The sequence below is a fragment of the Poecile atricapillus genome, chromosome 8 (assembly GCF_030490865.1).
Source record: "Poecile atricapillus isolate bPoeAtr1 chromosome 8, bPoeAtr1.hap1, whole genome shotgun sequence".
NCBI lineage: Eukaryota > Metazoa > Chordata > Aves > Passeriformes > Paridae > Poecile > Poecile atricapillus.
In genome coordinates, this window is record NC_081256.1 from 20726881 (window position 1) to 20752585 (window position 25705).

General features: G+C 43.7%; 1 protein-coding gene across 3 annotated transcripts in view; it reads right to left on the minus strand.

The window, feature by feature from the left end:
- The window catches only part of LOC131581505 (calcium-activated potassium channel subunit beta-2), a 152553-nt gene that overhangs the window by 79499 nt on the left and 47349 nt on the right, over nucleotides 1-25705 (minus strand). Inside the window, exon 1 of one of the 3 annotated variants that reach the window (XM_058843858.1) lies at nucleotides 13530-13682. The exons of the other annotated variants lie outside the window; for them this stretch is intronic. The gene's annotated coding sequence lies outside the window, so the exon portion shown is untranslated. Of the gene's footprint in view, nucleotides 1-13529; nucleotides 13683-25705 lie in introns of those variants that run through there. 3 annotated transcript variants of the gene reach the window in all.

The window sequence follows — 25705 nt, forward strand, 5'->3', positions numbered from 1 at the left end:
ATACCCTTCTTCTTCTTGTCCAGACCTCATGGTCCCCCTCCTTCCCGAGTGTCTCACTAATAGCAGCCGGGATGGATTTCCAGCTGGGTTAATTACCTCTAATTGCCTGCAGCTTTCTGGCCAGCCTCACCTCTCCCCTGGAGGTGATGGCCCAGAGGGAGCAGCTGGGATTTGATGCCCCGGGAGCTGCTCCTGCTGCCTGTGGCCAGACACCACCTGCACACCTCTTCTTCCCTGCTCAGCACTCAATTGCTGTGGGCATCCTTGTAAATTCAGGTACTAGGGGAAAACAAATGTTTTGATTCCCACTGGTTTGATAAAAACTTAAGAAATGTGCACTTAAAAATAGTGGATTTTCCACATGGGTTTATTGTCACAGATTTCCTTCAGCTGTCTGATGCAGCTCATCTCCACTGCAGCATTGTGTAGTTTCTGGGAGCTGTAATGGGAAAAAATGACCCTTGGAAAGAGAGTTCAAATATTCCTATAAGGACACAACAAAGTTTTCTTTTTCTTCCTACCACAAAGCTAGGCTTTGTTCTGTGTGTTTGAAAAAAAAGAAAGCTGATTAAGAGGTTTAAGTGCATTTGGTATCTGTTTACACAAAATCCAGGGCTTAGTTGTGATGAGATAAAAGCAAATCTGGCTTTATTTTTTCTCTTCCACATTTAAGTGATCACAGAAAGAGCAGCCATAGCCCAACTGCTCAAACACACTATTTTCACTTTTGGTTTTTGCTTGTATTAGTGTTAAGTCAGACTTTGAAATGGATTTTCTGCAAATTTGTTTGTATGAAGTTGGGCACAAAACAATTCAAAGCTTGGCATGGCGACAGTGAAGGGGAAGCAATTCAGAAATCCAGGGAAATGAGGCTGGCAGCATTTCAGTGTTATTTACCTTCCCCTATAATCTCACTTGTGAATACTGGGACTAGTCAAAAATATGCCGTGCTCCTCTCCATTCTCCTCCTTCATTAACTGATGAACCTCTGGGTTTCACGTGATCCTCTAACGCCCATCACAAAAACTTGTGCTAATTAAACAGGTAACAGAATGGTCTGGCACGGGAGTGCAGTTCCTGAGATGGAATGGACGTATCTGTGAGCTATGAGAGTGCTTTCATTAATAATATTTAGTGCTAACAAATTAAATTTTGGAACTTCATAAAAATTCATGCTTCAGGGCTTAAAGTTAATCTCTGTCAGGCTAAAACCACTGTTGGCATAGATTATCCTGTGTTTACCAATTAAGGAATTTCTTGTAGCTTCCTCAGAAGGCTGTTGCTGGCTGGCTTTGAAGGCAGGATTGCATCTAGGCAGAGAATTTGTCTTACTTGAGTGGCAGCTCTTACACCAGGTGCACTGACCCAGGAGAATAAAGCAAAAATGGGCGCAATTCCATGAAAATAGGAGACATCAACTGGGGTTTAGTCATTGTGCTGGGGTTTGGGAGACTGACTGCTAACTTTGTTTTAGGCTTCCTATGTGATTTGATACAATACAGGCAATTTTTCTGTGCCTTTGTTCATGTGCTTTCAAATAAGAAAATACAATCCCTCTTCTGACACCTTTTCAGTTGAAACACACACCCTGCACTGAGTAGGGATCAGTTCTTGCTGTGGACTGGTACAGTCAGTACCTGGCATGGTGGAACATTCAATTTGAGGATTTTCATTTTTAGCTGTGATGCTGCTGCCATTCTTGATGATAAGGATGACAGCTGTAGCTTTGCTTTTTCTGAAGTTTATTGGTTTCAGCATTTATTTTTATGTTGCATTTCCTTACAGTAAAAACTACTCTTCACATATAACAGCCTGTTAGTTTGATTTTTCAGTTGTGAGGATAGTCAAGACAACCAGGAGTTAGCAGAAGGTGAAGTAATTTGACAATATCTCTAGAATCTGAGTGAAAAAATGAGGGTTAATTTATGACAAAACACTTCTTTTGCAACACGTATTCTGTCTTATTCACACAGATTAAGTGAAAAAAATCAGCACAAGACACATCTGAAATCTCAAGAGCTGGGGAGATGCCGTCATATAATTTGTAGCTGTTTTTTCATGTCTGGCAATAAAATAAGTTATAGATGAAAAAGATGAGTTAGAGAGGAAAAGGAACTCTGTTTGGATAAGCAATGTTTCCTAATCATGTGCACATGAAAGCCAGAAATATAATATATGAAAACACATAAGGAAAAATGTGCTATCCTGGGAAATGAGAGCTTGAGAATCTGAAAGGCAGGCACTGCTTCAGAGAGGGAAGGTTTGTTTCTGCAGTTACTATGAAATCTCATGAATGAAAATGTCATTCTGCTGTATTTGTGCTATTTTACAGTGCAATTTACTGGCAGGTAACAAGCTCTTTGAAAGAAAAGCTGATGGTCCCGTTACTGTGATGCTGTAAACACACAACCCAGAAAAAGAATTGCCAGAGAGAATGAGCTAGAAAATGGTGTGGTCTGTAATTAATTATCCCCCTGCCTTCCACTTGCCTGGCCTGACCACTTTGCTCTCCCTCTCTCCACCCCAGGGCATTACTTATCACCCATCCAGCCTCTGAGAGCTGCAAAATCATCATTCAGTACCTGTGATGCAGCAATTCATTTGCAGCTGCTACTGTCCCATCTTTCATTCCTCTCTGCTGCTCACACCAAAGAGTTCAGAATTCTGCCTCCAGGAGGCTGAGGAAGGCAGAGAGGAGGTGTGTGTGTGTGTGATGTTGGGGTGCTGGGGTCTGTGCAGCCCCCTGCTCAGACACCACACTGCCTCGTGGCCCAGCACGTTCTTGGGCTGCATGCTGCACTCGTGTCCAACCTTCTAAATGCATTTAATTGATCTTTATGGCTGCATGTTTGTCTTCCACCTGGCTCAATGCGAGGCTTTAATTGGCTACCGTGTCACACACATTAATAATAAATATGGCAATTAGCTAAAATTGTAGCTGTTATTTGGGTAACTCCTCTGTGTTGTGTGTTGTGCATGAAGGCACACAACACAGAGCTGCTGTTCACCAGCTGAACACAGGTACACGTTCAACCCTGTGCTGGGGATGGGCTCCTGTGCCTGCAGCAGTTAATGATGCCAGTGTTTCATCCCAAAAAATAGAGACTTTGGATGTTAGGTGACACAGAACAGGTTTGTGTGAGACTGTTTGCAACGGTGAAATCCCCTAACATAAAATCACTTGCCCACATCTCTGCTGTTTTCTAGCCTGTTGGGAAGGTGTGAAGACTGTAAGCTGTTTTGTAGGCTGGGAATGAAAGACCAGTGCCCCAGTTCTCAGTTCTGTTTCCCAGGGAGGTCTGAAGGCACTCTTGATGATGAGCTGCTTTGAAAAATGTAGCCCTTAATTTTGGCAACTCTTTGAAGATAAAATGTTTTTATTGTTGGTGTTTCCAGCTTCCAACAGATCCCAATTTTGTCATATTGTATTTCTGTCTCTCACCAGTCAGAGTAAGCCAGGGCCACAACCACCTTGCAATAAACAGAAGAAAGGCAAGTGGCTTTGTCAGGCCTCTGATGAAATACTTGTGTTGGATTTTGTATCAACTTTGAGATGGGAATTGGGCTGGTTTTTTGTTCATCTTTAGCTGACAAACAAGATTAAAATCCTATTTATGCTCAGTCTCTGGCTATTGTTGACACTGTCCTGTATAATCCCTTCTGTTGAGTTATCAAGCTCCATCACAAAAATAGTCAGGGTTTATTCCCCCATCACTGAGAGATGCTTTTCATATTCTAATCCTTTCAGGGTAAGGTGATTTGACACCTAATATTTCAAGACAAAATCCATTATGAAAGCAAAATTAAGAAACAACATTTATTCTCTGATTTCCTTTATAAACTCCAAGATATCTTGGCACACTTCACTTTTGTATCTCTGACTTATGCAAAAGAGATGAAAGGTATCACTGTGAAAAATGTTAAAATCATTAAGGATGCTGTCACAGGTGACTATGATATTTATTCATGCACATCTGCAGGGCTTCTAAGGCTGATGATGTGGTTCAATAGAAATTACAGAGTGGGAGGTTTTTTTTAGTATTAACAGTTGTTAAGTGTGTCAAAGCTGGTGAAGTCAGAGGAGCTTTACAAAGACAAATGCACAAGAAGTATGACAGCTGGTGAAATTCATTGATGAGTTCTAGTAAGATTGATTGGAGAGAATCACCTCAACTTCTTATGTGTTGGCAGTTTTTAAATTAATTATATTTTAACTGCTTTGGAAACAGACCTGAGAACAAATTTGTGGAGCCCAATGTAAGTGGAGGTTCAATAAATGAAAGATGTATAGGAAAGTAATCATCATTTTAGCTGTGTACAGAATGAAAAAGAAATCAAACAGTGAAAATATTATTACAGCGCTATTAACATAAATCAATTGCATGCTTTATCCTCAGAATCTTTTTTCATTTCTGGTCATCCTATCTCATAAAGTCTTAAATGGTTATAAAAAGAGTGCAGAGGTTGACAGTAAAAATGATTAGAGACGTGTAAAGATTTTTTTAAGAGGGGAGGCAGCGGCCTGGAACTGGTAGGAAAAAGCTTTGGCTGCAGCAGGAGATTTGAGCAGCTCAGCAGGATCAAGAGAGGGTGTAGGTGCTGAATGTGGTCCCTCTATCACCTTGCTCACCTCCACCCTAACCCTGAGGGCCCCTGAGCTCTATAAAGCACAGGTTTATAGACTGCAAGGCCCCAGAGCTCAGGGCTGGGGACCTGAGGCAGTTCCTGCTCCAGCTGTGGGTCACACTCTGCTCTGGGACAGGCCAAAAACCACAGCCCAGCCTGGGCTCTTCCAGACTGGTGCTTATGGAAACAGTCAAAAGGGACCAAAATGCTATTTTAAAAGGCACAGTTCTTTAAAGCAGACCGAAGATCTCACCCTTGAGAGCTGGTTCTACCTCACATGCATCTTGGTGAAAATGGAATTTTAAGCCTTTCCTGTCAGATCCTCACCCAGGTCCCTTGGTTTGGGAATGTCCAGCACATTGTACCAGCTGGCTCTGGGGATTTTACCTCCCTGTCCCCTCCAGCACCACCTGCTAAAATGCATCTGCTGGAACTTCTGTATTATGCTAAAATATTTGCCACAGGATGCACACCAATTGCTTAATAGGATTTTAGAAAACTCCTAGAAATTTCTGCAGGTAAAGAGAGCGTCTATCCATTTCACTGGGCAAGCTAAATATTTTCAAGGAAATGTTATCTCATGCTTTAAGGTATAACTCAAACATGCAGCTACAGCAGATTCAGGCCACGGTTCCCTTCTTGGCAGGTTGCTCTGCAGTTTTGTGCCATTCCTGGGAGGATGAGCCCTGGCTTTTGGGATTCCCAGCCATGATGGGAGCTCCTGGGGCACGCCTCTCATGGCATTTCAGCCAAGAGGAAGGAGAACCAAGGGGAAGGAGACCTGTCTCCCCTGTCATTGCACTTGGGGTGGGCTCAGCCCCCCACTCCCACAGGTGCTTCTGGCACCTTTCTGCCTTTCTCCTGATAAAATGGAAGAGAGAAACAGTGTTTCTGAGGTGTAAATAATGTTTAATGAGTGGGCCTTGGAGTTGTAAAGGAACTCCTGCACTTATGCTATCATCATTTTGGTGGTTGATTTAGAGCCAAGTCCTGCTGGCCTGACTGAAGCAATTAGCCTGATTACTGCCAGAGGGATGCTCAGGCAATTAAGGTGAGCACTGTTTGCTCTTTATTCTGGAAACCAGTTGTCTGTATAAAAGTAGTTGGCAGAGTGCAGTGGTGCTGAGGCAGGAGGGTGATGGGCTCTGAGACAAACCTCCAAACCCCGACAGAACCCGGTGTCTTTCACAGAAGAAGGATGGACAGATGGACATTGTCTGACACTGCTCTGAGGGGAAAGCTAAAACCTGACAGTGAGAGACGTGTCCTGGTGTGTTTGCTCTGTGGGATTGCAACTGTTGTTTTTTCCCCAGCTTCTCAAAAGGATGGAACTGGCTAATTAGATCTACAATTGCCATTTATCAAAAAGAGCATCTGAAGTCTTCAGTGATATTTTTCCCCCCTCTCTCCCTGTTATTTCTAAGGCACCTATCAATGTGGTGCAGAAGTACCATCTGGATACCTGGCTAGTGACCAGCAGGCTGTGGTATGTGAGGGTTTTAAATAGAGACAAGAGAACGGAGAGTGGAAAGGGTAGAGAAACAACATGTTTTAAGGGGGACTGAAGAGAGTATAAATGAACTGAAAAGCAAAGAAAGGCAGAAAAATACCTTTTCTTCAAATTTTCACACTGAAAGAACCATATTAAATCTTTTAGGAGCCCCCCTAGGAATATTTAGATTGCTTGGGAAGTGTTCCTGCAGATGAGCAGGGCTGCTGCATTGACTCTGAGGATGAACACTCACCACAGAGCAGGAACACCTCTGCAGAGGAAACTTCTTCCTGCCCTGCCAGGAGAACCTCTGCACCTTGCTCTGGATGCCAGCACTTATCTGCATTCACAGCTCAGATGTTTTACTAAGGGCAGGCACAGCTTTGGGGTCAAGAGTTCTGACTTATCCCTCCCCCTGAATTCAAGGAAATTCAGAGGTTGTATTTGATTCCAAAGAAATCAAATACGCTTTACAAGGTGGGAATTTGCCTTTTTGATGGATCTGAAGGGTTTATGAATAGCCTAGTCCAAGGTTTTAGTGTGAAGCCACTTGTGTCGTCTTAGTGATGTTGAATTCACTCATATCAATGGAGTTTACTCTTTGTGTTAGCACTGTCCCCCAGGTGATTGCCTGTGTGTGCACAAAATAATGGCTCAGGCTGGCAGAATATCTTTGCTAAGAAAACCTCACTTGTCAATTACTGGGAATTTTCCCTGAACTCTGATGCTTCTGGAGCAGAGTTGGGGCTTCTGGTGTTATGACAGAGTTTTGCAGGTTCAGTGATGCCTTTTGACAGCTCAGGTCCCAGTAGGGAAAGACTTCTCAGTTGAAATCAATCAACTTTATCACACAAGAAAAAAGAAAATTAAAACCCACCTGAAACTCAAACCTGCTCTTACAGGGGCTGCTCTCTGAGCTGTTACTGCAGATATCTCTACACAATGAGCATATTTATGTGGGGAAATATCAAAAGGTAGGTGCACCTAACAAAGACATCCTGTTCATGCTTAATGCACCAGATAAATTGTTTTAAAATGCAGAGGGGGTTTTTTTGAGTTTTTAGTGAATAAGTGCATCCATATATGCATCTCTGAAGAGTTTTTTAATTAATTGCTTTCAGTCATTTCCTTTCATAAAATTAGAACAATGATGGAATAGACTAGCTGTGGAGTTTGGCCGAGGAAAGATTATACTAATCCACTTGAAATATGACTAAAACAGAAAGCAAGGAGAGATAAAAGCATTTTTTTTCCCAAAGCTTGTTTACCTGTGACAAAATCCTTCCAAATCAGCTGCACACAAAGTACTGGATCATCTTAATTAAACTTGACCAAAAGAGATTTTGCTTTGGACTTCTTGGGATATTTCATAACCAGAGAGTTTGTCCTGTGATGCTTTTAGCAAGATGGGGGAATATGTGTTTCATGCAATTAATAATTAGGAGAGCAACAAAGCCTTTAAAGAGCAGAGTGCTGCTCTTACCCAGATCAACTTGCTATATGGAAGCAAACAAACAGGGGGAATTTTTCAGAAATTTTTTACATATCCTGAGGCATCACTGAGAGTGGTTTTCAAAAGTCAGGGGACTTTTTATCTGCATATTTTCCAGTTAATAAAAGGCTATGGTTACAAATGAACTTCCTTTGTTCCCTCCATGGGTTATTACTCCCTAAGCCTTGAACTATATATTCTTTGTTGAAGGAATAAAAAGATGTCCTAATAAATGTGATGCTTTCCACTCACACTTTCTTTCCAAAACTCTTATTTCTAGAGCAGTAAACTTTGCCAAACCACAACAGCCCTCCATACACCAGCTCCACAAGGACTGGTTTTCACACCTGAATCAATTCTATCACCACGAGAGCAGCTCTGGAATTCTTCACAGAAGCTTAAGAACGGCTCATCAATAACCAGATGGGCCCTGATGATCAAAGACCAGTGAGGGCAGACACACTGTTGTCCTTCTTTGCCCTTCAGCCAGCCGCTCCTGGGCTCTGCAACACCTTGCTGTGGTCAGCCTGTGGCTGTGTGAACCCTGTTTCTGCAGCAGTCTCACCAGGTCATGAAGGCAGAGCAGTCTAGGGGTGCTGAGCTGCGCCAGGGCTGTGGCTGCTCCTTGCTCCCTGTGCTTGCACCTGACTCTGCTCTTCTCCTGCTTCTCCTGCACCAGCTCTGGAGCTCATTGACTCCCAGTCAAAACTCTCCCATGAGTCAAAACCAAAGCATGATTTTCAGGAGGTTCCATGAGCTTGGAGGGCCAGGAGAGCCTGGAAGGTGCAGGAGCAAGTGGCTAGGTGGGAATGGGAAGAGGATGAGAGAACAAGGGGTAATGCCGGCCCTGGAGCAGCCTGGCTGATGAGCCATCCCCCAAAATAATCCCATACAGTCCTGACTGAGGTCAGGGAGTCAGTGTATTTGGCAGCTGCACTGAGGAGCACCTGGACACAGGTCTCCAGGAGGATTTAATATTCCTTTATTCCCTCTGACTTTGATTTAACCATGGGCTGTGATGCTTTAAGTACCAGATATTAATTAGAAGAGGTAGTAGGTCCCAAAGGGACTGTACTCCAGATCTTCTCACCATTCCTAGTTTGACTTATTTCAGGTTACTACTCTGAAACATTATTTATGCACTCAGACGCCTGGCATTTTTAAGGCCTAACTAAATTCGCAAATAACTAATGGCTGTCAGTGAGGAGTACCACTCTGCTGAGGTGGAAAATAGCTTGCCCACGAGTAAAACATAGCCAAGTGTATATTGGATGTTTCCTGCAGCACTTATTTAAGGCAGGCAATTATCTTGTTCCTTTGGTATCACACCTAAACAGACACAAAAAAGTGTCATATGGAGGGGTCCCACCAGGATGGCAACCTTGGAGTCATGAATCACTTTGGGCTTAGCAGAAACTTCACTCTGAGCTCTGATCCTCTGGGAGGGAAGTGGGGAAGTGGGACAAATGCTCTTTTGGCTCCTCTGGTCTTCAAAACCCCTCTGGCAGTGGTTGATTCAGGACAATGCAGTGGCACAGAGTGGGAGGAACACTGAATTCAGGCAAAATTGCTGGGTATCTGTGAATGGCTGGGGCATCCCATTTGGGACAAGCAGAGATGAAAGTTATTTATGGGTAGCAGGACAGCTTTGTATTAAGAAAGAAAAGGTATCTGAAGATTTAATAGGAGTTTTAATAGTATCTAGGGGGAATTTCAAGTTGGGATTTCATTCCAGACTACGTTGAGTCAATTTTTGTCCTAGCAAAGATTTTTCTGTATTTGCTCTCACTTCAGCTCCTCTAATTCTTCTCATTCTCTTACTCTCCCCAGGCAGTATCAGTCTGGTGCTACGTGTGCCCTGACAGAATATGAATACACGTGTGCTGCCCGTAGTGACTCTCACTGTGTGACTCACAGCGCTTGCAATTTACGCCCACTTCTATTTTTAGAATTAAAAAAGGGTATCTAGGATCATTGGACTTTAAAATCATTGAAAAGGTAAAAAAGGGCCATCTGACGGGGGTGTAACTGCTGGTTGCCTCTATGAAGTCTTAGCATCCCTGTTGATTTAGCTTACACCAGACTTTCTATATAAAGTACGTGGACAATAGAGCTCACTCAGTGGGAGACATGAGGTTTCCTCCTATATGACATAAGTACAGTGCAAAAATATCTCAAAAGGCAAATATATTCATGTTTTATAACCTTCTCCCCTTGATTTGTTTTTGAGTAAAAGAGCTTGGTGTTTTGACAGCTGAATTTTTTTTGTGTCTGTGAGGAAATACATTTGACAGAAATTCTTCACCCTACTGGTTTTGACTGCATTTAAACCATATATCAGGTGCTAGTTTTTTCTCATCTGAATTTTCACAGCTCTTCCATACCTCCATGGCATGATATCCATACCCCTGCATGACAATAAGTAAACTGTGCCACCCCATTGCTTGGTGCCACTTTTGGTGAGCAGAGGGAGGGTTTGGGAGCAACATCTCCAGGGCTTGCCATGGGCTGAGTCTGGTAAGACCTCGAGGCTAATGACCCTATTCACTAGATTCACTGTCAAAAACTGTATATTAGGTGTTCCTGTTGTTCCCATTCCTGCCTCCTTTGTACCAGCTCTATGTGCCACTGCTCCCTCCTTCTGCCTGTCACCCTTATTTTCCACTTTCAGTGTTTTCTCCTGCACTCACTGCCTCAGTGTTGATGCTCTCTTGTTGTCCTCCCTGTTGGCTGTCTTTGTGTCACAGAATGTGCAAGACAGGCACAACAGGCGAGGTTATAATGTAGAAAATTTAGACATTTCCATTATGGTGTTTTTTCCTTCTAAACTGGCTGCACAAAGGGTTTCCACTGTTACTGTGGACCTACACATGGGGACATGGCGAGTGCTGTGAGAGAACGGCCCGTGCACTGCACGATGGATGGTGCTGGCTGCTCATTTTAACAGAGCTGCAGGAATTTGAGCACTTTTCATGAATATTCATATGGAATTGAAAGCTGTTTAACCTGGCTCTCACATCTGTCTGGTGGGAGCACTTCAGTGCTTGTGTGCTGCTCGTATGACTGCTGGCAAGATGTGAATTTTAAACCTGATTGCTCAGAGTGTGATGGAAACCCAGTATGGAACAGTACACTTGGTGGTGAAATTTGCAATTTGTTTTCTGCTGGTTAGCTGCACAAATCAGCTAATCAAGGAACACCACAGGATTGAACCAAGCAACACAGTAAGAATTTGCAAACATTTGCCATTCCCAAAAGATCTGTAAGCCAAGAGCTGTTTGCTGAAGAAAGCCCTAAATAACATCAAATAAATAAATTAGAAAATTGCATGACCTCCACAAACAATTCATAACAGAAATGGCAAGTGAGATTCATGGCAAAAAAATACTCCTTGAGTTCTGAAGAAAACAGGGAAATTGTTCCTCAGCACAGTGAATCAATCTGATGTAGTTTAATTTGCTATCTGCTGCACATTTATGGAATGATGGGAGATTTGGAGTCACTTCTGACATGCTCTCAGATGAATGGGTATTTGGTCCTGGAAGAAGTTTTTCTAAGTGGCAAATTTATCTGGGATAGTTTTGAGAGCAGATTTAGTTTTGAATCACGGGATTTGTATTGTGTCATATTTTACAGTTGTATATTCCTGAAACATTAACCTCCTTCTGCTGCACAATTTGGTTTTGCATTTTTCCCTGTCTGGAGCCCTGTGTTCAGCCCCATTCCCTGAGCACGGTCTGTATTTCCATTGCATCATTACCACATTGGCCTCTTTGCACTGCCCATTTCCCAGAGATGCTGAGGGATTTGCCCAAGTCTCCCAAAGTCTGGGCACAGGTTGAATGCAGTCTCCCTCCTCCTCATGGTTTTACCCCTTCAGACTCTTCTCTCGAGAGGCACTGAAGTAAAAAAAGTAAAATTGTCTAAGCTTCTAGAGAAGAGTGAGATGGAGAAGAAAAACCATGTACTTGACTTCCACATGCATTGCTCATTTCTGGCACAGATTTCATATCTCTGCATAATAACTCTTTGATCCATATTGCAAACTGCTTCAACAATTTCTTTGGAAGAAAGTTTTCACTGTTTTCTTTATGTACTCAGTAGAGTACATAACATGAGTTAAAATGATTTCACCCCAAATTTGCAATGCAAAGTAATGCAGTTAACTGAAAAGTTCTTGCTTGGATCAAATGGGGAATATTTATGTTTCTTAAAAATTATTCTTACCATTCCTGGTCCAATATTGCTTCTTTTTGGCACAACCAGTATTCACTTAAACTGAATGCATTTAGCACTTTTGTTGTTAAATTGTCATTGATGTTTTGTTTTTAAATGGATTATATCACAACCTATTTACAATGCAGTATAACACACTAAAGTTATCCTTAAAGAGAACAGTTAGGATGAGTAAGTTCAAATTTGTCAGTAAGTCCCTGCTATACAGGAATTCTTTTCTGATGAAAATTTAATGAAAACAATCAGTCTAACAGAATTTTCGAAGTTGTGAGCTTGTATTGTAAAGTATCCTTAGTGACATCCACATTAAAGTAGATTTAAAATGGTATCATAATCTTAATTTTAAAATTTAGCACAGCAAGTGGCTCCATACCTCTTGCTGCAAGATATGACTCCCAGCTTCTTTAAGTGCATTTTTAATGGGTCCTGAGAGAGGCATTTCCACAAGCAGAACATTTTATTGTTACTAAATACCACTCACTCTGAGTCTCTCTGTTGTTTGGAAATGAAACTTTAATAAACAAGCTGAAGCAATTCATCAACCCAGAGAACATCACACTCAGATCAAACACACCAAATGATAAGTGCTCTGCATATGCATGGAAATATGATTTTCATTCACTATGTTCCTGCTGCTCATCCTGGCGAGGGATGAGCACTCAAAAACCCAAACTCACAGCCCAGCCCTGCCCAGGACCCCGTGCAGACCCCACTGCCCTGCGTGGCCTGACTCAGACCTGACTCTGATGTTTGAACATTTTCTTGTCTGGTGATGCTAAATAGACACATCATAAAAAAAGTACATGAGGCTTCTAACTTTGCCTGTCACCCCTTGGACTTCTGGCTGGGGAGAAACAAGCCAGGTGAAGGGGAAGCCTTTCTGTTATCATTAGTGTTCATTTTCCCCCTCAGCCCTTGCTCACAGCCCTTTCAGCATCCAGCTAAACGTTGTGTACATCCTTCCCCACACTGGTTTCTCAGGGGGAGGAGGGTGTCAGGGGGCTGGCAGTGACATGGGAGGAAATCGTGCCTTTTTATGTCTGAAACTACGTTTCTCGTCCAGCAAAACAATGCCAACAGTGCAGAGAAAGCTTTGATTATGCAAAATGGATGGACACATCACGCCTTTTGCAAAAACCTAAAGAGTCCCAGACCCGGAAAATTCCTCCCACCACCTTCCCCCGCGAATGTTTTCCCCCTTTCGAATGACATCGGTGGCACTCCAGGAGCGTTTTACACATTAACAGCATGTCTCCCTCATCTCACAGGCTCCATAGCTTCCCACTTCCCCTTTTATTTTAGGGCAGCTTCCCCCTTTCCCTTCTCCCATCTCAGAAACAGCCCGCCTGGCTCGGGAGAAAAGGAGTAAAGTGTTTTCTTGCATGACCTCTATGTATTTCACTCCGCGGGAAGAACAACGTGGAATGCACACTCAGCAGGCAGCGAGGTTTGAGCCAGTTTGTCCTCGAGGCATTTCTGCCGTAAGACACAGGACTATCCACGGTATTTCCACCCCGGCTCTCCCCATACCCATCCATCCATCCCTCCATCCGTCCATCCATCCCAGCGACCCCTCCCCAGCGCTGCCGCCGCACCTGGCTGCGCTCCGAAAGCCGCGGAGCCAAGCACGAACAGCGGGCACCAAACAGCAACAGCTCCCTTTGTTTCCCATGCAAATCCTACCTCCGACAGCTGTCACATCTTCCTCCGAGGCGAAGCCTAATTATTAACAGAGATCCAGCGGAATCCTCCGAACTGCCACCGGTTAAGTGCTGTCATCGTTCCCTCCCGGTGCTTAAACCTTTTTGGACCATTAATGTCACAACCCCTGCTAACTCATCGCTTAGTACTCGCTGCTCAAAATGTCTGAAATAGTTTGGAAGGATAATAGGAATGACAGGCACACTAGACAGCCATGCTTGAAATTAGTTTTCTCCAGCTGACTTAAGGCTGTTTCGTAGTGCTTTTAGGCATGCACTCCGTAGGGTTTATTAACCTAGGCTAGACATGCCGTTCCTGCTTTTATTCAGGGCTGTAATAGGATGGCTGCTAGGAATGCAGCGATAGGTCTAACTCCATTCATCCCTCCGTAGTTCTTAAACCTCCCTGGGAGAGGAAATAGCTTCAGTCATCCTTAAACTTACTGAGGCTACTGTTTCTGCAGAGCAGGCTTTCACACATTGTTTTGAAACTAAAGAGAAAATCCCTCCCGGGAATGGAAGGTGCCGCGGCTCTGCTGGCTGATGCGAACAGCGAGAGGAACCGGCAGCATCCGCCCCCGCCGCAAGCTGAGGCTGGCGCAGGACTTGGTGGAAGTAGCGATTGGAAGCTGAAAGTTCTTAAAACTCTGTGAGGCAGCTGTGGCATAAAGAGAACGAGGGGGATGTAGGGACCGCGCTGTGCTTTGTATGCTCAGAGTCACAGATGTACGCAGCGCTTCTCAAAAGGCAAAGTTCCCTTTGCAGCTGGAGGAGACTCGCGATTTCTAAGTAAGCAGCACCTGGGATGATGGTGGGCAGAAGAAATGAGACCAATGCACAGCATTCGAGGTGCCTGTGATGTGGGGAGGAGAGGGGGTGAGAGATGCTACAGGACACTGCTGTTTTCACTAAGGCTGTGCTAGACACCAAGTCCCTGCTCAGAGAAATTTGTGCTCTGCAGAGATCTTGGAGCCTCTTTCTTCTTGGTGGTCAGTTAATGACCGGCCCAGGTCAAGATGCAGGAAGGTTTTTTAACATCTGTGAGCTGTTGATGTCAGTGTGGTCCCTAGTGGACAAAAGTATGAGCCACCAGAGCAGAAGTGTCTCTGTCAGCAGCAATGGCACACATGGGCTGAAGAACTGAAGAGGCACCCTGGAGCCAAGGCAGGCTGGGACAGAGCAAGAGGGGAGTTAGTTCTTTTGCTGCTTGTTCCACACCTGCCTGTTTTTCTAATACCACCTGGTTCACAGCCCTTTGCTCTAAATGAAAATACCATTCAGGAGACATCTCAGAAATGAATGGTGTTGGGAGAGATTAAGGAGGAAAGCAGATCACAGTGAAATCCTGGCTATGGCTGCCTCACACCCCGGGGAGGAAAGGGTTAGGGCAGCACTAATGGCAGATTTGCTTTACCAAACAGCAACTCAGTGTTTGTGCATAGCATGGGCCCCTGGTCTCTCCTCCTTCTGCATTGGCCTTCACTGGAACGATGAGTGACAGCAAGCTTGTTGCTGGTGCAAGGCAGCCATAGATGGGGACATCTGCAGGGACCACAAACATGATGTTTGCTTCTGAATAAATGCTGCTCCTAACACAGCTTTGCTCTCTGTGCTTTCCCATGCCCACACTTGCTGTTGCTCTTGGACATCCTCCCTTTCCTCTTTTCCTACTGCTCCTTGCACAGTCAGTGGGTTGGAGGGGAGGGCTCAAGGCTCCAGTTTTGTTTCTCAGTTTACTGTGGGGTATTATTACCAGTTTCTCCCAGAACTGGTGGCAACAAAGGGGACTCTGAATTTTGTAGGCAGGAACCTCAAGGTGGGCAACCACATGCTGACTGATAGCAGGGCTGACTGAACAATACCTTCTTTCTGAATACATTAAATAATTTATTTTGTGTCACCTATTTTGTATATTTCATGTGCCCCTCATTCACTTCAAGGCAAAAAAAAAAGAAAAGTTCTCCTTATCCCAAGAAATATATTTCTGTTTCAGTAAGGGTCTCACTGTGCCATTGATTTGTAAGTGGGATGACACAGCAGCTCAAGAGACATAAGATCCTGGTTGGAGGTACCCAGGTCTAGGAGTCCTGACTTTACTGATGATCTTCTGAGAGGTTTCAGTGCTGAAGAGAACACAAGAATGTTCAATGCCAGGTTAAAGCAGGTTGTTGTTTCTACCCATGTCCACAGTTCCCCTGCTGTGTATATTGAATATAAGAAGACTCATAAAAAGCTCCCCCAGCTTCCTCTCTTACATGGACCTCTCTGCCAGGGTGATCCCAAAGGCCTCAGTTCTTCACAGTAAGTTAAAGTCACTCAGATTTAGGGGTCAGCAGGTGGCAGCTGCCTGTGAGGGTTGTGACTGAATGGAGAGGAGAGGTTCTTAGCTCGGGTGGCAATTTAAGGATGGAATAAACTGCTCAAGGAGTGCAGCGTAGGCAGGGAATGATCAGAAAGATCTTCTGGGGCTGATTAGTTAACATGGTTCAGTCTTAGGGAGAGATTCCATAATACTCCCCCTTTCCTCAGGCTTTTTCTGATCACTGAGCAGCAACAGTGGCTGCCATCAGTGATGGGACTGGTGTATTCCCTGTCCTTACTATGGCTCTACTGCTGTTGCATTTCTCTGGCACATCAATCTGCTCCTTCCTGGAAAGAAGATACAGGCAGCAGTGGAGTGGAGATCTGATCAGGTATGCCAATTTTCTGTCTTCCTGGACTGTATGAATGTTGCAAGGTAGGATTGTCCAGGGAAGCAGAGGGCTCACATGTGCTTTCACTCTGCTGTCCACCAGGAAAATCCTGTTCTGTAGGAGACGAAATTTCTGCTCAGCTGTAGAGCAATGGACCCTATTTGAGAAAACCTTTTGCTTGCAAAGGATTCAACAGTTTAAAATGCCTTTGTCAGTTTTTGACCAGTACTTAGGAAATGGCCAAGGAGGATGAAGGACAGGAAGAATTCAGGATTTGCAGTTTGCATGCTGACAGTAAGCCAAATAACATAATGAACAGAGCAACTAATGCATAATTTCACTATGAGTCATCCTCATTATAACAGGAATTTGATAGATACGTAACTAGAAAGTGTAACTATCGGTTACAAATACACATTTCTGCTTGCAATAGAAAGGACATGATATAATTAAAGCTTCAGGTTGCACATACAAAAACCTTTTCTCCTCCTGTGGTCACAAATTCTCTAGCAACAGTATGAGTATATTTTGAAGTTGCATCCCTATCAGACAGCATTCCTTCTACCCACTTGCTGAGTCTTTTTGAAACATCAGCAGGCAGTCTCAGTAATCCATAGATACTTGGTGTGAATGGTGTATTAAAGGAATTGCAGGAAGGATCTGTTGATGACTTTTCCATGCTGGGTGTCTCTGTAGAGTGTCAGTGGTCAGGGCAGCATTAGCCTGGCAGGGCTTCAGGTGTGATGTGCACGACAGGTAACAGGTTTTGTTCAGGGTATTTAATCACAGTGTCAGTGAAAATCAGTCTAGCAGGAAAAAGGATCTTCCAGAAAGGGCCAAATTCTCTCATGCACATCTAGATGTTGTGGAGCCTGAACTCAGACCTGGGTTTTGCAGAGGGCAGCTATTCTCTAAAAAGGATGAGTCCAGTGTGGGAGAAGAGAAATTCCTAACAATTATCTTGGTAACAAGAATTAATCTCACCTCTGACATCTAAATGAAAAAAATATCAAGAAATCCTGTTGATGTCAGTCCCCAGATTTACAGCTCTGCCTGGTTTGCCTTCTTTTTCCTGTGGCAGAACAGGCAGCACCTGTGTGAACGCAACCCTGTGTTTGACCCCAGCCTTGCAGTCTTGTGTTGAGAACCACAGGACACCCAAGTGTTCATTTAGCTGAGTTACATCACAGTGACTGGCTAATCGCTTCCACATGCTGCTTGATTGTTCCCCTTTACATGCCAGCTCTGCCTTTTTCTTGCACAGCTCTTTTTGAGCCACTTGCCTAAGAGAAAATAACTACATCTGGAGTGTTGTTAAATGACCCAGAAGCTGCTGTTTTGCAGACTGACAGTGTTTGATGCAAATAGATGGCTTCTTGCTGTGAAAATCTCCTTGCCTGACAATCCATCGGGTACTTTCGACGATAGCTGTTTGAATTAAAACACAGGCTCCTCTTTGTATATTCACACTATCAGTCTTACAGAACTGCTGGTATTAAATTCTTCCTGTGCAGTTTCAGTGGAGGCCTCTCTACTCCCCATTTGTGCACCAGCTGCTGGTGCACATCGCTCCCTCTTTTGCCTTCAGCTTTTGCCATCTGCCACCCTTAAGTTGCCCAGGTGTCAGAAATCTTCTTGCTCTTCTCTGGCAAACATTACTCTGCCTTCTTCTTCACTAATTCAAACTTCATTTTTATGGAGGCTGATAGATCAGGATCAAACATCTGCTGCATTTCATACTTCACAGGGGCAGATGGGGAACAGAGCACATATAGCTGCTGGCAAATATAAAGGTTGGTTAACCCTTCCTTCCCTAACTTTCCATCTTTGAGAGCTTACAGTTTTCCTCCACTTCTAGATGTGTGAATTATTTAATACTTGCCAGTTAGGATGCTACTTAGAGCAAATATATCCTAAAGCACAGCTAATTTTCAGAAACATCAAAGCTTTCACGTACTGCAACAGTGTCTAGTCCTGAGGTATTGAGGAGCAGCAGAGTTGGAACATATTTAAGACAGTTACCAGCAAAGACACCAGAATAAGCCTTTTCTCCTCTTTAGACTGCTTCTTCTGGTGCAAACAGGGGCCACACCACTGATTTTATTATGCTTTCCACAGAGATACAGGTCAGACATCCTTTGTGATTGCCTGAAGGGGAAATCCATACTCACTGATCATCTTTCACAGCAATGGGTAGTGTAAACTATTGAATTCTTTTGGTAGAGACGATGAAATTAAATGATTTCCAGCATGCCCAATCCTCTTCAGCTAATCACTGAAGATTGACTGCAAGTTTGAAGAGCAACAAACCAGAATCCAACAAAACAGGCTGCTTGTACAATGCTGCTTGCTGGGCCCAGGGAATGTTTCCTGCTTAAAGGCTGGTAAAATATGTATCTGAGGATGCACACCCAACTGCTGGGGCCAGTCTCCAGTGTGATTGTTGAGTAATTCCAGCAGGATTTCACACTTCAGCAATTTTACTCTCCTCAGCCTGGTTCTCAGTAGCAGTGCTTTCTCAGCCTGATATTGTGTGAGACTCCTGGGCAGAGATGGTTCCCTGCTCTGAGCAGTTCTGCTGAGCAGCAATTGCTGCCTGCTGCTTTCCCATTTGTTAAGCAGTGGATTACTGCTCAGACATTTGCAGGCCACGTTGGGCTAAGCCCTGTGTGCAATTCTGTGGATTTACTCCTCTCCTGGAATGCCATGATCAGAGGTTGTTTCTTGCTTGTTCAATAATTTCCTGAAGCACTGCTCCAGTTGACACTGCTGTGATTTCCCTGCTTCGTGACAGATAAAGCATTGTGCTATTCACCTTTCACAGAAACACCAAATTGCCCACTTAGGTGCTCGCTGGTTTTACACACAGTGCCTGGCTGTTTCTCCAACTCCTGATTGCTTTTTCTGTCCACACTTCCCTATTCCTATGTTAATATTCTCCAGCAACTTTAGCAAAATATTGCTAGATAATTCTTTTTTTTTTTTTTGCCAACCCCCTGCAAATCATTTACTGTGCAGAACTCTGCTTTCTTCAGGATTCCAGTATCTCCTTTAATCTGTTCTTCCTTTTATTCTTTACTCAGCTGCTGCTGCCTTGCTTTGGTGGAATAGTCACTTGTCTGATGAAGCTCATGCTTCTATTTCTGTTCTCTCTCTTTTGAAAGGTCCTTTGCATCAGTGAGATGCCTCTTTGGGTTTCTTTGATGATTTGGTGCTGTATACTGAGCTCTGCACCCCAGGAGTGAAAGATCAAGGTGGAAAGATCCTGTTGTGGAGAGAGTGAGCAAAGGGGGAGGGAAGGGGATTCTGCCATACCCCAATGAGGGAGTTTTCAGTGAAGCAATAACAGAAGCAGACAGGTAAATGGCCAGGCCAGGAGCAGGACTGTGGAGAGGCTCTTTTGTAGCCACGTGCCTCAGTTTCCCCACTCATAAACTAAGAATTTTCCTCTGCCTTTATGAATTCCTTTGTGAGTTTTGCCTGAGAATTGAAACAGGATGACTGAAATTCAGTCTTGCTAAGCTTATATTGCTGCTGTCTTGATGATGAACTTTAAATTCAGAAGAGCAAGAGCCTAAAATTGCCGGAGAAGCCTCCACACTGTACAGGGTGTTTGGTGCTGTGTGATCACACACATCCACTCATGAAGGCACAGTGTCTATGCCCTTTGGCTCTTCTGTCTGAGACCACCACAGACTCTCACAGGAGATGCTGTGGGAGTGCAGAGCTGTTTGTAGGGTGAAGGAGGGGTTTGGTGGCAGCTTCACAGCAGCCAGAGAGCAGGAGGGACATTGCCTGGGCTGGATGCAAAGCCCAGCCTGTTTGGAGAAAATGCCTGCTGGTAGGGACAGCAGAAACCTCACACAAGATGCCACTTTTTAATTTTCCTGATCTATATTCTGCAGCAGGTGCTTAGAGTGGCACATAAATCCACCAGCACAGGATTTATGGTTGTGAACACCAAATATTCACCAAAGCTCAAAATCTCTTCTCAGTTTTCCTGCGGAGTGACCAGAGGGATTTGATTATACTTACTGAAGCAGAGTTCAGGATTTATACCACTGAGGACAACATCTGGTCCTGAAAATACATCTCCACATTTATATAGGTTTTGCACAAAGTTATTTCTTCCCCATAAAGAAAAGCTTACAGTGCCTGTACAAACCTGCCACCTCCTCCCCATCCCCACAGCAGCTGAGGACACAGGATGTGTTTATGAATAAATTAGTTGGGGAAAAATGGTATTTGGAAACCAAGCAGAGGCTTTCCTAGAGGAAATAGGCAGAATGATAAATCTTTGCTTTTAAGACAAGCTACAGGGATACTCCTCTGGCATAAACACACATTTTTTCATTGATAAAACTGATCTCTTTTTTCCACCCTCTCTGATGAATTTTTCAATTCTGCATATGCAAAAATATCAATGTATCATCAAAAGCTGAAGTGGACTCCAGAGGAATTTAGCCAGTCAGTTATCTCTGGTTTTAATTACCTAATGGTATTTATTTACGTCTGTTTGAAATGATTTTATATTCATTATGGGTACTGAAGTAATGTTTCATTATTTCTCCACTTTTGTGAGTTTTTAAGACAACAACAAAGGAACAAGTTGTCCACAGATACACCTGTAATCTGACCTTTTCACTGCTCTGAAAAGTTATAAGAAGATTTAATCTGACCTTTTCTCTGCTCTGAAAAGTTTTAAGAAGATTATTTAAGTTTTCATGTCTGTACTTGCTCTATTTTTGGAGTCTTAGAAGTAACCTTGACTCCAAATTTGGCCTCTGAGAGAGGCACAGAAGAGGTATTACAAGCTGTGGAGTTCATCCCTACTGGGATGAGGGGCCATATCCTCACTGCATGAGAATTTCTCCAACAATACACAAACCCCTGTTGCAGCAGCTCCCAGCTGGAGCTTCACACCACAGAAACCAGCGATGTTTTAATGGCAGGAATAAAACAGACTTGGAAAACCAGTCCCAGGAAGTCTGTACTTCTGCAACTAATGTCCCAGCTGCATTGTGACCAGCATGTTGCAGGATGAGGCTCTGGTGATGCATTTGGGCCTCAGCTGCCGGTGTTTAAGGATAAAGGCACTCACAGACACACAGTCACACCCTGTGTCTAACCCTTGGCTCACTCCTCTAATCCCCTCTCCTCCCACCCACAGCCACTGCAGGAAGGATGCTTTTCTTTACTTGATTTCCCTGCTCAGATTTCAAATACCTCTTGGTGCAGTAAATGAGTTTAAAACCCCAGTCCCTGGAAATGCAATCCCTTTTGGGGGAAGCATGATGGATCTGGTAGTGCAGGAACAAACATCCCCAGGGTCTCGTTTATCTCACACACCATGTCTATTTACCTGGATTTTTCCCCCTCAGAGTTGCTATTATTTTTGCACAGACGACTAAAACAACTCTCCCCCTTTCTTGCCTTCATGCTCACTGGCTCTTGCTTGCTCTCCTGGTAGTCCCAGATCCCAGCTGGATCTTTAACCCCTGCCAGGCTGGTGGGCTTGAGCAGGACTCAGCCCCCAGCAGCCAGCTCCAATGTAACTGCTCAGGAAAACAAAGGCAACTCCTTGTTCAGCCTGCCTGGCTGCTATTTGCAGAGTAGAGGTGAATAGCAGATCCTCAGATGTCTCCCCAAATGTAACTTGGGTGAATCCACCTAACAAGCAAAGAATCTCCAAGTCCCTCTGGCTCTGTATAGCCCCCCTGTTCTGATGAGGTGTAGTGGGAGATGAAGGGTCAGGAAGCCCATGTGAGCAGGGAGGTCTCTCTCTGTGGCAGGCACCTGCCAAGTGTGAGAGATTTTCCCTGGGGTGGAGACCTGGTTTCCCCTGTCCTTGCAGGGGTGTGGGGGACACTGTGTGGTGTAGCTGTAGGAAAAGAGCTCTGGCAGGGTGTTGGGGATGGCAGGGAAGGCCCAGAAGTGTGAAGCACCCTGTGATGGGGATTTGTTTTCCCAGGGTTCCCTCCTGAGCCTGGCACAGCCTTTCCCAGGAAAGAGAGCACTGGAACTTCCCCAGAATGTGGGGTATGAGAGGCTCAACACCCTACAGCAGTGATGAGCTCCTGCCTTCACAGAACCTGCAGGATGTGCAATATCTGTGTGAGAGGCAGTTCCAAACAGGAGCCACTGGCCTGTGCGTGTGTGGGCAGCCAGCAGCATTTGTGGTGCCATTGTCACTGCTGCCTTCTTGTGCCTGTTAAAAAACTCAGGGCAGAACCAAAACAGGGGTTGCTTTTATATTTGAGGCCAGAGATACTTCAGTGTTTGTTAAGATAGGATTTCAAGACAGAAGGAATTCAAATGATACCTATCAAAGGGGTAAAGAAATGGTGACCTGATTAATCTCTCAGCTCCCCTGTGTAAATACAGAGCCACTCCCTGGCAGTGGATGGAGATGCTCCCACCTGTGCCAGGGTCAGGCAGAATTTGGCTGAATGCAGGACAGCATGAAGGAACATTGATGTGGAGCCAAACAGGATCCCAGTGTTACTGATTGCAAGTGATGTCTCCCCCACACACCACAATGAGGAATGCACGTCTGGGTCCAAAAGCAGATGTGCTTTTCTGTCCTCTCTTTTTGCAGAGAAAACAATTGTGTGTGTTAATTACTTTGGCCAGATCAGTCCTTTCAGGGTTCTTTTCCAGGGACTGCTCTATTGTGTCAAGAGCAGTGCAGCCACTGAACAAAAAGACATTGTGTGCCCGGTGTTATTTGTGTGCTTTATTTCAGTAACTCTCAATATTTTAGTTGCTAGAATATTCCTTGAAATATCTGTATGAAGAAATTTCATACCATTAATTTTTAGTATAGCTATTTCTAATGACATAGAGGCTCAAGACTCTACATTTATGTACTTGGTATGATATATATTCTATATCCTCTATGGTATAAGTAATACTGTCTGCTCTAATTTCTGTCTTCAGATATACAAATGCATTTTGCTTTGAAAAACTTCTATCCTGACATTGGATTTTTCTCCAGAGATCTTTTGTCTCTTAAATAATAATAGTCAATAATATTTGAATATGATGGGAGAGCTATCTAAATGTTAAGTATGAGCCCTGTTACTGTCAAGCAATATAGTTTTACAAAGGAAGTCTTAAAATTTCCTGAAGCTCTTGTGATTTCAGTGGTTTGACAAGAATATAAGTGAGATGGAAATTTCCCCTTTTCCTGGCATCGATTTCTAAGTTGGATTAATTATGACAAGAGTTTCTCCTTGCACAATCAGATTTGCTAAAATTTCCTTATTAGGTTCATAAAACTGTTTTGTGAAACAGAAAATTAGGTGAGGATTTTTTGCCACTAAGTTCAAATTTGTCTGAACTTTCAACTGGACTCTGGTATGCTATTAGAGCCTGTCTTTGATAATAACCATGTTTGAATTTCATTACTTTCTCTTCTAATTCCAGTCACTGACCATTTTACTTTTTCCTAAAAGCAGTACGAGGTGAATTACCCATGCAAGGCTGTTTAAGATGGTCCTAGAACAGCTCAAGTGAAATGCTCTCATTTTTCTTAATTTTCATTAGCTCACCATCTTTATTTTGTGTGTGTGTGTAGTATAAAGAGTAAAAATACCTTAGTGCAGACCTGTACAGTCTGGCCCGGAGATCTGTCTCAGTAGCTACTGGAACAGTCCCAGTGGATCCTAAAACTGAGGAGGAGGGAATGCAGAGCCCTGGCCAGGGGCTGTGCTGAGCAAAGGAGTAGTAGAGAGCAAGCAACGAATGATAGACTCTTTCTCAGGCATGAGGACATGAAAAAGGATCATAAAGATCTGATATGACCTGCAAACCCCACGGCATTTCTGGCACTGAAACCCCTCAGCCCCTCCTGCTACCCTCCTCTGCCTGTCTTCCTCCCTCCAGAAACTGCAGGTCCGTGGGTTAATGATCTCTTTAGGGCTTCCTCACACACCAGAGCTTTGAAAAGCTGGCACTGCAATCACATCTGGTCATCCTGAGGGGGAGTAGCATCACGAAAATTAGGTTTCAGGGAGAAAAGTGTAAAAGCTGCCTTGGCTGAGGTGAGAACAAGGAGTTCCTCAGTGGGATGGATGAAGGGAGGAGGGGAAACAGGGAGAGAAATTATATTAATATGGATAACTTGGTAACATAAATTTAGCACCTAGGAGCCCACCAGGTCCCCAAAGCCAGGTCCTTTTTCATAAGTGACCAAAGGATATAGAAATGCTTTAAATTTAAATCTCCAGCTAGAAGGCTGTGAACATCTAATAGCCCTTAACCTGCACCATCCAGAAGCCTTTGGATGAAACCTACACAAAACACAAGTAACCAATTTTATTTTCATTTCAAGTCATCTGCTTCTATGCACCTTCAAATTCTCTGGCCCCTTTCAGGGAAGAGATTTCCTCACTCCCTTAAGAAAAGATTCATCATTTTGTTTCCACAGGTCTTGTGAAAATCCAGGTCTTACATTATTTTTCTGAAACTTGGTCTGCTTGACTCCTAAACCTATGAGTTTGTACTTTGACACTGAAAAAGCATGATTTCAAACCACTTTTGAATTAAAGAATGTAAAAAAGCCCAAAGATTTTTTTCAAAAAGGGTAGAAAGGCCGATAATAGAGGTTAGGTGCTATTCTGCTGTGGCTTTGCTACAGCCAATTTGTATGGAATCTGTCTCCAGATGGGGCACTGTTCCTGTCACCCCTTTGTCACTGTTCCTGTCACCACTTTGTGTAGTACTCAGTGTATTTTTTAAAGGAAAAATATGATCTATGTGACTAAAAGCTGGTTTGTCTGACCTCAAACTTATGCAAAGCTTCAGGAAGTAAAATGATTTCTTTTTAAAGGAAAGAATGCAGCAAAGCTTTACCAAAACAATGTTGTGTCAGATGCATTTGATGATTTTATTTGATAGGATAATTGATTTTCTTAACAAAAGCAGTGCAGTAGATCTAATCTCTCTGGACTTCTACAGTGTATTTGACATGGTGACTAGATTAGTCAAATTGCAGAAAGCAGGGAATAGTGGAATTGAGCAGGAAATATCTGAAGAACTACAGAGAGTATGTTTTGGGAAAGTTTGGGGAGTAGTGGTGACCCTGGTGCCCCTTTAGGGTTGGTGGAAGAGATTGCTTGCATTTATAATTCTAATTTTCCTGGCACAAAAGGATATGCTTCAAAATTTGTGGCTGAGATGAAATCAGGGTGGATAAGCACAATAGTGGAGGTTCAGAAAATATTCAAAAAATGGGAGACTTGAAGGCTGCAGCAGTAGAGATGGAAGTGTGAAGAGGGATGTGATCATATGAAGGGCAAGGCTGGGCCCTGAGAGAATCCTGACATGAACTGTTTCTGTGAAATGGGGCTTATCCTTTTGAAAGAATAGAGGAAAAGGTGAAGTCAGGTGTTCTGGCATGCCCCAAGAGATTTTGTGAATCTATGATGATGCATCAGACATCCAGTGTGAACACCCATGCTCC